At 37.6% G+C, this 15,253-nt stretch overlaps 1 pseudogene; it reads right to left on the bottom strand.

Moving 5' to 3' along the window:
- LOC122034085 overlaps positions 1-14,541 on the bottom strand; it is a 39,539-nt pseudogene extending 24,998 nt beyond the window's left edge.
- Between the last annotated feature and the right edge of the window lie 712 nt (positions 14,542-15,253).

The following is a 15,253-nucleotide window of genomic DNA, read 5'->3' as shown; positions in this document are numbered from 1 at the left end:
GGAAGACGCAGCTAGCGAGAAGGACGGCACGGGAAGGGAGCCGACGGGCTCGGTGCGTCCGAAGGACGAGAGAGCTGCGGAAGAGTACTCTGGTGGGCGTGAAGAGCGTGCGCGGCGTTCGAGGGACGTTAAGCCGGGACGGAAGGCTGCTCGAGGAGAAGGTCGGGAATTGGGTTCGGGTGAGCTCTATTCCGGTTGGCCGCAATCACCCAAAAGATCGGAGCGTTGAAAGTCAAAGCAAGCTGGAAATGAAGCCAAGAAGCTGAGCTGCCAGCTTGAAGGCACCTTCAGCCAGGTTGAAGGTGCCTTCAACCCAGTCAATCCGACCGTTTGCCTTCGGATAGAGTTCTATCCGATCACTTGCTTGGAGGCGCCTTGGAGCTTCGAGATCAGATTTCCAGAGGCTATTTAAAGACCCCTGGAGCTAGGAATTTAAAACAATTTCTACATTCAACTCTGTAAGCATTTCCTAGCAGTAGTTCTGAACCATTAGAGTGTAAAAGGCATCTCCGCCTTCAGCAAAGGAGAATTTTCTTAGTGTGCTTTCTTACTGCCCTGGATTAACAACCCTCTTGGTTGTAACCAGGTTAAATTCTGTTTATGTTTTTATTTTAGCCTTTATTTTAATTTTACTATTGCTTTTCTGAGTTGAAATCCGAGGAGGGTATAGTTAATTTTTGTTTGCAGCAATTCACCCCCCCTCTTGCCGGCCTCCGCTGCTCCTACAGAGCCCAAGAGCAAAGTCATGAGGGCCTATGCCCAAAGTGGACAATATCATGCCATTGTGGAGATATGTGGGCATCCTTTGGGCATAACAAATGATATCAAAGCCATGGTCCGGACCAAATGTCATGTGGGGTGGCCTTGAACAAAGTTGAGGGTAGGCTCGGAGCTAGTCAGGGTGACCGGATGTTCGCAGAAAGCCTGGAGCAGGTCAGGGTGGCAGGATACTTGTGCGGAAGCAAGTTGGTCAGGGTGACCAGATGCTCGCAGGGAGACCCGAAGCAGGTCAGGGTGACTAGATACTCACGGGGAGGCCTGGAGCAGGTCAGAGTAACCGAGTACTTACGGTGAGGCGAGTAGGTCAGGGTGGCCGGATGCTCGCAGGTAGGCCCAGAGTAGGTAAAGGTGACCGGGCGCGGATGCTTGTGGGGAGGCCCAGAGCAGGTCAAGGTGACCGAATACTTGCAGGGGGCAAGTAGGTCATGGTGACCGGATGCTCACGGGGAGGCCCGAAGCAGGTCAGGGTGACCGGATACTCGCGGGGAGGCCTGGAGCAGGTCAGGATGACCAAGTACTTGCGGTGAGGTAAGTAGGTCAGGGTGGCCGGAGTAGGTCAAGATGAAGTACTTGTGCTACTAATTAAAGTTAAAATATCATGAAAGATGTTAGTTTTTATTTTACAGGTAATTCACCCTCTTTTGTCGGTTCCTCTACACCAACAGATTCATTGGGGAGACGAGTGAGGGAGCCGCCTGATACCCTAGATACGCCAGGAGTTTCGTTGCAGGGAGCTTCTGGACTAGGACGACTACAACAAGAGAGGGGCATGAACCCTAACTTTGTCTCGCTGAGGGACGTAGCTTGTGAGAGCCTTGTCGGGGCAAGGGAGGGCTGACCAAGGAGTCTTCTGCGAGCGAGGGCGTTGACCGTGGAAAGAAAGGCGAGGGAGGGCGTGCCAAGGAGTCTTATGCGAGCGAGGGCGTCGGTCGCCAGAAGAAGGGCGAGGGAAGGTAAGAGTCGCGAGAACGTGGCTTGTTGTGCCAAAGGATGTCCACATATCTCCACAATGACATGATATTATACACTTTGGGCCTAAGCCCTCATGGTTTTGCTCTTGGGCTCTTCCCAAAAGACCTCATGCCAATGGAGATATCATGCATCTTTTTAACCCCATGATCTTTACCAAATCTTTCCAATGTGGGATTTTGATTGAACCCCAACAATTCTCCCCTTAAACGAAGGACCACAATTACTCTCATGCTCCGGATCTCCCCGCGAGCATCTGGTCATTCTGACATGTTCTGGGCCTCCCCGCAAGCATCCGCGCTCGACTAACACATGAAGTACTACCAATATGATGTTTGGAGTTTGAATCTCGACATAATCGAGGTAAATGTCTCCCTTATATCAATCACTATTCCAATGACTAGTAGTCATCCGTGATTTACTTCCTTCGTGTTGGCCTTAGACGAATTGACGGGGACACTGAAGGCGAATGTAGTTACCTTTTACCAACTTGTGTTAGTTTCACAATGTCTTACGGAGTATCCAGTTGACTCTCAACGGACACATGCCTGAAAAGATAATAAGCACGAACATGTAAAGCTCAAAGGCACGTAAGAAAAACTATCAAAAAAATTAAGATTATTAACCACAAAAAAATACATCGAACTAAATATCATCCCAAGAAAAACTATAAGTATGAGACCAGCAGAAATGAGTTAGAAGTAGTTACCACTTAGGACAGTAAAATTTTCAACACTTAATCTCAACGTCGAAATCTAGAAATAAGTATGGACAACAGAATCGTTCATGCATCTGAGTGTATTCTTGCACATTTTGATGAACAACAGTCCCCATAGCAACATCTATTTTGGCTTCAAGCTTTGAGTTGCCAATGAGATCTGTTATCCAAGCCAGAGATTCATCATAGGTCATGTTCAAGTTCAACTTTTCAGCAAGCACACTATTTAGCAATTGACAACAATCAACTTTAATACAACTTGTCAGTTAAGGTGAAAAAACATCCCAGAAGACAAAACAAAATATTTAAAAATAAAATGAAAACTTTAATATATAAAGGCCCAGCAGTAGTTTTACCTTGAAGTTAACTTTTTATCAAAACTAGACATCTTAACATCAAATATGACAGCCAACATAATGAATTTAACACTATTACCAGATTCTGTATCTATATTTAAAAAGGACATAAAAAAGGTCATTTGTTATGATACACATGTTCCAAAATCTAGAGACGCATAGGGCTACCTGATATCAATGCATCCATGGATGCGACAGTAAGTCTCAAAAATAAAGAGACGGGTATTTTCAAGGAATTCAACCCTCAATGGGACAGTAATGAAGTTGGAATCTCCAACCCGCTTGCTAAGGAAGGGATCATTCAAAATCACCTAGGTAACAAAAGAACAAAAAATGTATCATTTCAAATGAGAGCATGAAATTGTGATCTAACATGCAAGAACCAAGTAAATGTTTCAGGAAAGAACAAAGGAAAAGAGAAGTTTCATATTTCTCAGATGTAAAAAAAAGCCTAAAATAAAAAGATTTTTCTAGAAAGTTTTTAGTTAGTTTTTAAATAATGCATATCAATGAATGTAAGAAATGATATGATGAATATACATGTCGAAGAAATAAAATTTGGTTGTTGCTTGAGCTTGATGTTAATCACTTCAAACAAGTGAGCGATCACCTGAAAAGAATTTAGATGGAACGATGAAAGCTTTATCATAACTAACTTCCATATCAGGATTGTCTTGGATATATATATATATATATAGTCACAGTAAACTAAAGCACATCTTCATACAAAAAGGCCTCTTCCCACATATACAACCATCTTAATTGCAAACTACTTAACTTGGAGACAAAGGAAGTAATTTGCAAGAGGGAAAAAGGAACGATACAAGAATTAAATTTTCTTATATACAGTCTTCTGAGGTTTTACTTTGATGAAATTGAAAGGGAAGAAGTAATCCGATTCAGGAAGAAATGGATTCAAGAAGAAATGGAAAGAAGAATCTAGATATAATTAAATTATTTACTACACTCTTCTTTTCAAGAGAAAAAAATTGGCAAACTCATTTATTGTTTACATTTATTTTCCTCCTATTTCCCTCCAAGTCAACAATACATAAGTGTGCATTAGAAAATGTCTTCTCAAAGTGGGCCTCCGGACACTTTAAGCAAATTCAGTCTTCATCATGTGCTCAAAGCATATCATACCAATACATAATCTTATAAATAATTATTTTGTCAATGCAAAAGAAGATGCACATTAGAAAAGAAGCATTCCCAAAGCAATTTCTTAATTATTACAATACTGAAACGAGATTAAGATAAATATTCCAATTAGAATTAGTAAGGCCAAATAAATTGTATTACTTGATGAAACTTACTTGCTCACACTCCTTAAGTTTCTTCAGAGTTTCATTAAAGTCATATTTAACATATAAGCATATTTCTCCTTCTTTTGTGACGATGACAACAGTGGCAAAGTATCAGAGAAGGTGATGAGCATTTGTTTGAATAGCATTCAAGTACCTGACAAGATGAAGAAAAAAAGAATATTCCAGAGAAAGCTTGTAGCTCAGAAATGAAGATTGTTCATCTCATATTATAGCCAGTTCATGCTTTTAACTACATGCTACAATTCTTCATTCTAAAATTGAGCAATTCAGTAAATCCTCTCTTTTGTCACTAAAAGTCATCTATTATTGTTTACCAAATCCCTTGTAGAAAGGTGTCCACCAAAAAGGAGTTTTATCTAGTGTTTCCAATTACAAAACCTATCATAAGAATAAGCTTTCAAAATCTTCATTTTATCCTAGTCCATGTCCTCTAACTCTCAAAATGTTTATTTTCTGGCCTTTGTAGCACATTGAAATGTTGTTTCAGATACATCAGAATATGATACATTTTCAAGCCTAAGTAGCACTTCTATAGTTTTTTTCAGAAATCTCAGAGAGAAGAAAATAGGTTATATGAAAGGAAACAGTGGAGAGCAATCCAAAATAGACATAACTTAGTCAAATGGACCAGTTACAAAAATCCTATCACTTCATAAGGTTCTATGCAAGAATTTATGGCTAGTAGTACTCTGATCATGTAAATGATTTTTATTACATAAGATAGCAATTCCTTTTGTCTATCTTTATTCTTTGCACCATCTGCTCTAATCAACTCCCATAAATATAGAATCAGTTTGTTGCCTTTGAACCTATCCTTATCATCTTAAATAATTAGACTCTGGTGCAGCTAATTAGAACAATAGTTGAGCGAGCCAATACTGAGTAATAGTTGCAGGCATCTCACTAACTAGGCCATAGTCATCAAACAGGTTTTCTATTATGATCCAGTTGTTTCTAAGCATGATCTACACTGGTTCTAAGGTGCCTTTAAGTGATCAGAAAATTAGCTAGTAGAAAAAACAAGGCACAATTGAAAATACAAGCACAAAACCAGTGAGTAAAGAGAAGGTTTATTCTGAAATTCAAACGATGAATAAAGAGTAATATGGTACAACCAACACAAGCATGTAACAAGATTGATAGATTAGTGGGGCAATGGCAAAGGGTATATAGAAATGCATATCATCCTCCACGGGAATAATTGTTCTGTGATAAGGAAAAAAATTCTAGATAGCAAGTCATTAAAGCTAAGTGACTGAAAAACTATTAATAAAAAAATGATTAAGTACAAATTATAGATGCAAAATATTGGAGAAAAGAAAGTTTAGTGGGATAAGAGGCGCACCTGTCCTAGAAGAATAAATCAATGATACTATTTCTTCCATTTTCATGGTTAAAGAAGATGAAAAGGCTCCAGTGCATCAACCAGATTCTGTTCTGCAACTGATTTAAAGGAGAAGAAAAGTTCTGCACAGTATGCAAACAAAACAGAAAGGATTAAAGTGAGCAAGATAACACTTCTAAGACCAAACTCTATGGATTAAATAACAAATAGTAACTTTGAATCAATTATCTCTTTGAGACGATTGAGCTCCTGGAGAGCAACATCCCAATTTCGCATTAAAATTTCGGCAGCAAGTTTTCCCCACAGCGCACTCAAATTTCTCTCACTATTAGTGCACAGGGCGTGATATTGGTACAAATAATCAGCAGTGCCGGAATACTTACCACACTCAAATTGGAATTTTGCATACTGATAAAAGGCCTCAATCTGATCAGTGCCAATCTACTTAATGGGCAATGCGAAAAAAATCATCATCAACTGCTCATAAAATAACCTTCTTTGCTACTCATTGCCTACAACTTGACAAATTACAGCAGTAGGCATAAACACTACAAACTTTATAAACAGCAGACAGATATTACATCATTTAGATGAAACCCGTCCCTCTTAATTTGCATAAATGAATTCGAAATATCAAACCTGAAAGCTGTCGTGCAGCATTTGGATGTTATACTGTCTGTCGGGCCTCAATTCCTGAACCAAATTAGCATCTTGACGAAAGGATATGAGCGGCGCTACAGATTCTTCAAGAGATTTCAACGTAGAGACGACTTCCGCCCTCCTATCCACCATGGCTGCAAAACCCGCAAACCACACACCGCATGAACTACAAAACAAAAAACGAGAATAAACAACGGGAGCAAAGAGGACCTTGGGGAACGTCTTCTGTATGGTAAAGGGCCTTATGGATATTCATGGCGTAATCGACCATGTTGGTGTGGGAGAGAAGCTGTATCTTGGCCTTGAGAATCGTACAGCTCCTGCTCTTGCAAAAACTCGGGGAGCGGGAAGACAAGGATGATGCATATAAGCGGCAACGATCAACCATACTTTTGAAATGGACGGTGATGATGGTGCGCAATGAACTAATCGATGGTTAAGACATTTTGAAATAGACGGTGATGATTAGAAGCGATAATTTAATCGACGGTTGCTTTATATCATATTTTTTAATAATAATTAAATATTTAAGCTTCTAGACTATTCTTATTTCTCCTTATAAATAGATCTACTTCCTGTTTCCCTCCTAAATCTCTTCTCTTCTCCGTCATATCATATATGAAGTTCTTGTTCTTCTCTCCGGCTATGGCGATTCAATTTCCAAGAGGTATGTCCTAGACTTATTTTTTGTTTAACTTTCTTGTTTCATTTTAGAGATGGCTGTCATTTCAAATGATGAATCTTGTCAGCATTGTTATTATTATTATTATTTTTTTTTTTTTTTTTTTTTTTTATTGTATTCGTAGCAGATTTGAGTACCCTTTCACTTTTGCTTGTTACTTATCTTGTCATTTGTCATTGTTGTTTCTTTGTTTCACCAGTTAATCATGATCTACTACATTCGATGAACTAATGAGTTCATACCGAGCCTGTTTGGACAAAGTAACAGAATTAGATCAGATAATTCTAGACTTAAATATTCATCTAGAACATCTAGAACAGTTCAAAATGATGGATACGTCGCCGAATATATCTTAGACATCTAGGGAAAATCAAACTAATCCTCAACCAGGGGAAGCAATAGCGGAGCCCAACCCGGGGAAAGCAGTGGCGGCGGCAAAGGATTGATCGCCTATCCACTAGGTTCTCCGAAAATCCAACTATGCATTCATTTTGAGAAGAAGCAGTGCCGCTTTGGAAGCGATTGCAATTTTGCTCATGGCCTGGGTGAATTATATCCTATTCTTCGTCACCCTTTGTACCGGATCAAACCCTGCATGCGATTCCATTCTGAAGGATTCTGTTCGATCGTACGACAACAAGTGCCATTTTTTTCATTAGTATCGTAATTCCGCTTTGCTCTTTCTTCAAAGTGAATAAGTTAGACTTGTATTGGGATGAGTAAAAGTTTGGTTAAATCAAATAAATCGATCAAATTGATCGAATTTAAAAATTCGGTTCGATTTATTCAAAAATTTATTTATTTTTTTTTTCAAAAAAATCGGTTAATTCGGTTCGGGTTCGGTTTTAAATTTTTTATTCGGTTAAATTGAATAGACTGAATAGATCGAATTTTTGAACTAAATCGATTTTTTAGACTATAAATTTTAGAACGAATCAAATTTTTATTAAGTCAAATTAATTTTTTAGAAAAAATTGATTTGTTCAGTTTAATTAAAAATTCGATTCATTCAATTTTTATCGAAAATTGATTCGGTTCAGTTTGTTCGAAAAAAAATTAATTCGGTTCGATTAATTTGATTCGATTTGAATCAAATACTCACCTCTAAATTCGTAGAACTGATACCAGATTATATCTTGATTTTTACTCTACTGTTTTTTACATTTTCAAAATTGTGTTGCTGTATTTTTCATATACCTTCTCTTATAAGTGGTATTTTTACATTTAGAACTGATACTATACTCCGATATTATTCTTTTTACATTTTCAATTTTATTATATTTTTCTCTGTGGTAAGAAGTGGTATTTTTAACTCTTTAATTGCTACAAAATTAAATGGTAGCATTACACAATTATAAAAACAAATCATATTTTCATATAAATTTTTTTTAAATAAAATTCCCCTCTAAATCCGTAGAACTTATACCATATTATACTTTGATTTTTTTACTCTACTGTTTTTTACATTTTCAAAATTGTGTTGCTGTATTTTTCATATACCTTCTCTTATAAGTGGTATTTTTACATTTAGAACTGATACTATACTCCGGTATTATTCTTTTTTACATTTTCAGTTTTATTATATTTTTCTCCCGTTGTAAGAAGTGGTATTTTAACTCTTTAATTGCTACAAAATTAAATGGTATTATTACACAATTATAAAAACAAATCATATTTTCATATAATTTTTTTTTTAATAAAATTCACCTCTAAATCGAATGATACCATATTATACTTTGATTCTTTTATAAGTGATATTTTTACATTTAGAACTGATATTATACTCCGGTATTATTCTTTTTACATTTTCAATTTTATTATATTTTTCTCCCGTGGTAAGAAGTGGTATTTTAACTGTACTAGAACACAATTATAAAAACAAATCATATTTTCATATAAGTTTTTTTTTAATAAAATTCAGTTAAAAAATAAGTAATATTTAAATAAGTAATATTTAAAGACATGACCTCTCCTCTGATTTGACAACTTCTGTGAAATTCAACATTATTCATCTTGGTCAAAACATAGACCATTAAAATATATTCCTAGGGCCCTATTATATTAATAGGGTCCATATAGATATATCTATGTATATATTAATTTTAGAAATATATGAGTTTGTATAGTAATATTTAAAATTTTGATTAAATCAATTTTAATTAATATTTATTTTTATCAATAATTTTAATTTTTTACTAATCAAGTCTATTCCATAATTTTTATTTTTTATTTTTTATTTAATTATTTAATTATTTTTTATTCATTAAATTTAGATTTGATTTAAAATTTATTTTTTTTACTTAACGTGAGATTTGGTTGTTAATTTTTATTAAAATTTTTAATCTTTTATTAATAAAAAATTAATTTACTGAAAAAAATTAAGTTGATTAATAAATTAAAAATATTTATGGGGTATACTTATATTTTTTTATAAAAATATTTTTAAAAGTTAAAATCATATTTAATATTTTACTATTATTCCTCTCTAAATTTCTTTTTTCTCTCTCTTTAAATTTATCAAAGTTAGAATTAATAAAAAGACAATCCGATAAATAAAACTCTTGATAATACAAAATTTCAAAGATCTATTATATGTATTATATGTAGTACACAATTTTGCGTCAAGTCTGTCCTTTATTGAAATTAAAATTTACTGATAAAAAATTTTAAATAACAATTAAAAGGAATGTTATTAGAATTATTATAATTTATTTCTCAATAAATTAATTAATATTTTAAACATATTATTGATAAAATTTAATTTAATTTATTTAATTTAAAAATATTTATTAGATAAATATAGTATTTTTTAATAAATTATGCTTTAAACTTGTTTAGCATAAATGAATTTTTATATTTTATATTTTATTAATAAAAAAAGTGAGCTTTCATAAGAGTAACATAGTTGATGACTGTTTTAACTGTTAAAATAAATTTTTTACAATATATAAATTGTCCTTTCAAAATTTACTAATAAAAATTAAATATCTCTAATAATATTTTATAAAAAAATCTACTTTTTAAAAAATATTATTTATTTTTTAAAAATATTAAAGCTTTAGAAAAAAATTTCTGCTAGGACCTTATGTCTTCGTCGATCCCTCATGTATGAACTGAGGCTGCAACACTCCCTCAGCCTTGCGTGTTTCTCCTTTGCACCCTACGCCCAACTCTTCATTCTTTGCCTCCGCACTTCTGGCCTCACGATTGCCCTGGGCTGCCCAAATCAGAGTTCGACGCTAACCCGCCTAGGCTCCTATGCCTTCACCTTCTCGCTCGAATTCTTCGAGGGCCTCCCTATTGGATCCGGCTTCCCCAACTAGCGCTTCACCTCCCCGTAACAGCTCCACCTCCTCATCGGCCTCTCCACTGACACCCTCCTCCGAGAGATCGTCGGGGGAAGCAAGCGAGTGCATGACACTGCAGTCTCAACACGATAATGAAGGAAAGGTCCTGCTCAAGACCCAGAGGATCGTGCTGCGGTACCGCAACTTCTACCTACCAGTAACCAGTGGCTGCCTGTCTCGCCACTAACCCGTAGTTCTACGCAGGAGGCGGTTATGTGCGACATGTGGAGCTCGACCTTGCTGACTTCTGCAGAGCGAGCGGCCGCGAGGGTGGTCGGCAGGAGTCGCGCGACGCCGGATGGTGGAGCTTCAGAGAGTGAGTTCTTGGGAATCAAATGGGGAGCAACGACTGGAGTCTGGAGGCTACCTGTTTAGATTGAATTAAAGAAATAATGACAGAGTAAAATTTTCAAAAGAAAATTAAAATAAAAGCAGAATTAACTGTTAAGAAAATAATAAAAATATTATTGCCATCGCATATATTATTGTTATTTGTTAGTGAGTAGTGACTTCCGAGTTGCGAGCTTATTGCCAACAGACAGCTTCGCCCGCCATTGACATTGTAAAATGGACGGCTTTCCTAAGTTAAGCACAGTGGCCTTTTTGTTAGGAATTTCCTCCAATATTTACCTTATTTCTTTTCTCCCCCTTCCGTTAAACTCCAAACATATGCTTAGGAAGGAAAAGCAATGGGTGACTCTCTTTGAATGAATGCAGCTTTCAACCTTTTGACCAAGGCAGCTTCCTTCATTAACATCTCATCTCTGTAGGTTGCGACTTTGCCTCCGCGCTGCTTCTTTCTCTTCTTCGTTTCTGCTTTCTTTGCCTGGCCCATTCCTCCTCTTCTTCTTCGGCAGGTTCTTGAGGAAGAGTGTGGAAGTAAACTGGAGAGCCAAAGGGAAAGTCACGAGGGAAGAGGATCAACATTGTGACAAAAGTTGAAACGCTCGCTCCCAGCGTACCTGTCGGTCGCACCCGACCCAAGGCTATTACCAGAGAAGTAAATTGTAGCATCCGAGTGGGCATGTGACAGCCAGGGTGTAATACGGAGATAGGAGATTTATTCCCCCGTTGCCCCGAGGCTCGATCCTGAGACTTCATTGTGACAACTACTATCACATATCAACTCGGATGACCCACGGGGTCGGGAAGAGGATCAACATGCTGAGGCATCAGGTTGTTGTCGGCATCTGGCTGATCTACCAGATGAAGTACTCCCATGACCACGGAAAGGCCTATGAGGACAAGCTCATTATTATTGCGAGGCAGTCTGAGCTCACAAGCTTTGGCAGGAAGAGCCTTTTCCCTTTCGCAGGGAAAGAAGAGGCTGAGCATGGAGAAATTAAGGAGATCGAAGGTGAGGGAAGCTGAACCTTCTGAGCAAAAGTAACAGATTGCTCAGAAAGTGGATGACCAAGAACATGAAGAGCACTCACACGAGGCTCGAGAGAAAAGCTTTAGGAGCGACGATGACTCTCACTAGTGAGGTAGTCCACAATACCCAAGAAACAGAAAGCGATGAACGGACTCGCGAAGCGCGAGAACGGAGCTTCAAAGCCGATGAAGCTTCCAGCGCTGTGGATCATGTTGTTCCACTCAAGGATTCCGAACCTGAGATTGTAATGTTTGTTTCAGTGCATGAGAAATACGAGTTTGGTTCAGTTCGCAGACTCTTCCCGAGAGCAGGCTGCTGCGAATGAGACTACACTGAGGATGAGCATGCTTCCTCTGTTAGAACAGATGATGAACGGCCAAGTGAATTAGAAACTTGATCACATTTACAATGAAACAGGGGTAATGAAATTTCATGCAAACGAATCAGAAAGTCAAGATTAGTTGGGTTTGAGATCAAGGCCAAGATTATCTCCCATGCCCAGTACTCCAGCCTCCTTACCGCTTACATCGACTGCCAAGAGGCACCCTCGCTCACTGATCTAGCTCGGCTAATGATATGGCGTGTGATAGAGGCATGATAATATTAGGAGGTCAATAGTCAAAGGAAAGTAGTAGTCAAAACTTAAGAAGAGATGATAGTCACGGTCAGAGGATTCCTCAGAGACTTGGTTCCCACACGCCTCATGATCATTGCCCCCAGTATACTCTCGGTTGACTTCTTAGTCGGTCGGCCTGATAGGGCTCAGTACCCCTCTTCTACTGGGCACAACTCTTAGTCTACTCTCGGTCCGTCCCAACATCAATCGGACTATCACCAGAAGTAGGGGTGTCAAAAATGAACCCGACCCGACGACCCAACCCGAGTCGACCCGAAAAAAATCGGGTTCGGGTTGGGCATTTTCGGGTTCGGGTCGGGTTCGGGTTGGAGGGTTGGAGAGTAAAAAAATTTCGGGTTGGGTCGGGTTGACCGGGTTGGCTTAAATATAGGGTTTTGTGGGTTTTTTTAGAGTTAAATCAAATTTTATTTTAAAAATTTAGATGTTTTTATGTATATTAATATCATGTTTGTATGATAATGATGGAATATTGAGATAAAAGTGAAGAATTATAGGGAAAATAGCCCAAAAAAGTCGTTTTGAATCGGATTTTCGGGTTATATGGGTCGGGTTCGGGTTGATCGGGTTGGTCGGGTTCGGGTTGGGTTAAAAAAAAAAAAAAAAAAACTCAACCCGACCCAACCCGACCCGACCCACCCGAATTGACACCCCTAACCAGAAGACAACATTATTAGGGAATCATAACCACTTGTCAGAGAATAACAGTTACTCGTCAGTGAATAATCTGATGCTCTACGTGAAAATTCCTCCAGCCAACGGGAGTCTGTCGTACATTCCCTATCACCTGACATACCTTGACATCCGACATTCTCTGATGTCTCATACTTGCGGCGGTTATGAGAGACAGTATAAAAAAGGAGGTTCTCTCCGTTGGCTAGGTATACGCGCGTACACATACATCTACTAGAGTCTACTGTTCATCTTCTTTCTGCACTTTTCATTGAGCTATGTCTTAACTTGAGCGCCAGAGTACCTGTTGTGCAAAGAAGGGGGCAACACCTCTCAATCTCTAACGTACGGAAGAAGAGGAAGAGATAAAGAGATCGCGCTAAGCAACAAGACACAGACGCACAAAAAGGAGCAAACACAAGGAAGAAGAAGAAGAAGAAGAGAAAGAAGAAGAATTATCGTGGTTCGGCGGTATGCTTACTCCACAAAAAAGATCGAAGCTTTATTAGAATTCTCTCTACACAAGAGAATCACATTTAATTATTCTTGTGATTGTTGTATAATAGGTTTACAATGATCCCTATAAATAGTATATAAACCCCAGACTCGATATAATCGTAACAGATTTCTATTATAAAAAATCACAACAGAATTTTGTTATGAAAAATCGTAACAGAATTTTGTTATATAAAACCGTAACAGAATTCTGTTATATAAAATTATAACAGAATTTTATTACGAAAAATCTTAACAGATTTTTCTTCCATGACATCTCTCCAATTGACATTCATCCAAATATGAGACACCCATCAATAATCTCCACCTTGATGAATATTCACCCCTTCGAAGAATACGAGTATCTGAACAAAACTCCACATAGATCTCTGGGTCTAGGCATCCTTCCTCTAGCATTTAGAGATATGGATCAAGTTAAAGCAATGATTGAACTTCTCCGTGGTCACTGGCTTTGTCAGCATGTTTGGAGCATTGTCTACAGTGTGAACTTTCTCAAGTTGAATTTCTCTGGAAGCAATCAACTCTCTGATTTTGTGAAACCTCACATCAATATGTTTGGTTCTCGCATGATATACCTAATTCTTCGCTAAATAGATAGCACTCTGACTATCGCATGATAACTTGACTCTCCCTTGCTGAACACCAAGTTCTTTGACTAATCCTGTAAGCCATAAAATTTCCTTCGCTGATTCAGCTGTTACCATGCACTCTGACTTCGTAGTAGACAATCCAACAATAGAATATATCATAGATTTCCAATAGATAGGTCCTCCTGCCACAGTGAACACGTATTCTATAGTAAACCTTCTGTCATCTAAATCTCCTGCATAATCTGCATCTATGTACCCAACAACTAAAGGATCTTCCGGTTGTCTACTGAATATGGTGTTATAATTAGTTATATTTCTCAAGTATCTGAAATCCACTTCGCTGCATCCAAATATAGTCGATTAAGATTTGAAAGAAACTTGCTCACAATACTAACTGCTTGAGTCAAATTTGGTATCGTACAAACCATGACATACATCAGATAACCAACTGCACTGGCATAAGGAATCTTTGACATTTCTTGAATCTCGACATCCGTTTCTGGACACCGTGTACTGGATAACTTGAAGTATTGCTCCAGGGGCGTGCTCACCGACTTTACATTCTTCATGTTGAACCTATCTAGCACCTTCTCCACATAGCTACATTGAGACAACCATAATTTCCCTGCAGCTCTATCTCTGTGAATCTCCATCCCAAGAATTTTCTCGGCCTCTCCCCCAAATCTTTCATGTCAAATTCCTTACTAAGTAGTCTCTTCAATTTATCAACCTTTTTCATCTTCTTTGCAACAATGAGCATGTTATCTACGTATAGAGTAAGAAAATCAGTGATTCATCTTCAAGAGTCTCCATATATATGCAGTAATCATACTCACATCTCGTATATCCGTTTTGAATTATACATGAATCAAAACATTTGTACAATTGCTTAGGAGATTGTTTTAATCTATAGGACGATTTCTTCAACTTGCAAACCAACTGCTCTTGACTAGGTTGACTAAATCCCTCAGGTTGTGACATAAAAATCTGCTCATCTAAATTTCGATGAAGAAATATTGTCTTCACATCCATTTGTTTCAGCTACAAATTGTGACATGCCACCAAAGCCAACACCGCTCTAATTGACATATGTCTTACCATTGGAGATAAAATTTCTTCATAGTCAATCCCTTTCTCTGTGAATACCCTTTTGCTACTAACCAAGCCTTGAACTTTACATCTTCTCCCTCTAACACTGCTTCTTTCTTCTTGAATATCTACTTGCATCCTATAACTTTCTCTCTTTCAGGAAGCTCCACTAGATCCTACGTTTGGTTCTTA

The sequence above is a fragment of the Zingiber officinale genome, chromosome 11B (assembly GCF_018446385.1).
Source record: "Zingiber officinale cultivar Zhangliang chromosome 11B, Zo_v1.1, whole genome shotgun sequence".
NCBI classification, from domain to species: domain Eukaryota; kingdom Viridiplantae; phylum Streptophyta; class Magnoliopsida; order Zingiberales; family Zingiberaceae; genus Zingiber; species Zingiber officinale.
The sequence above is the reverse complement of the archived record's forward strand: the minus strand, read 5'-3'. Positions and strand labels throughout refer to the sequence as shown.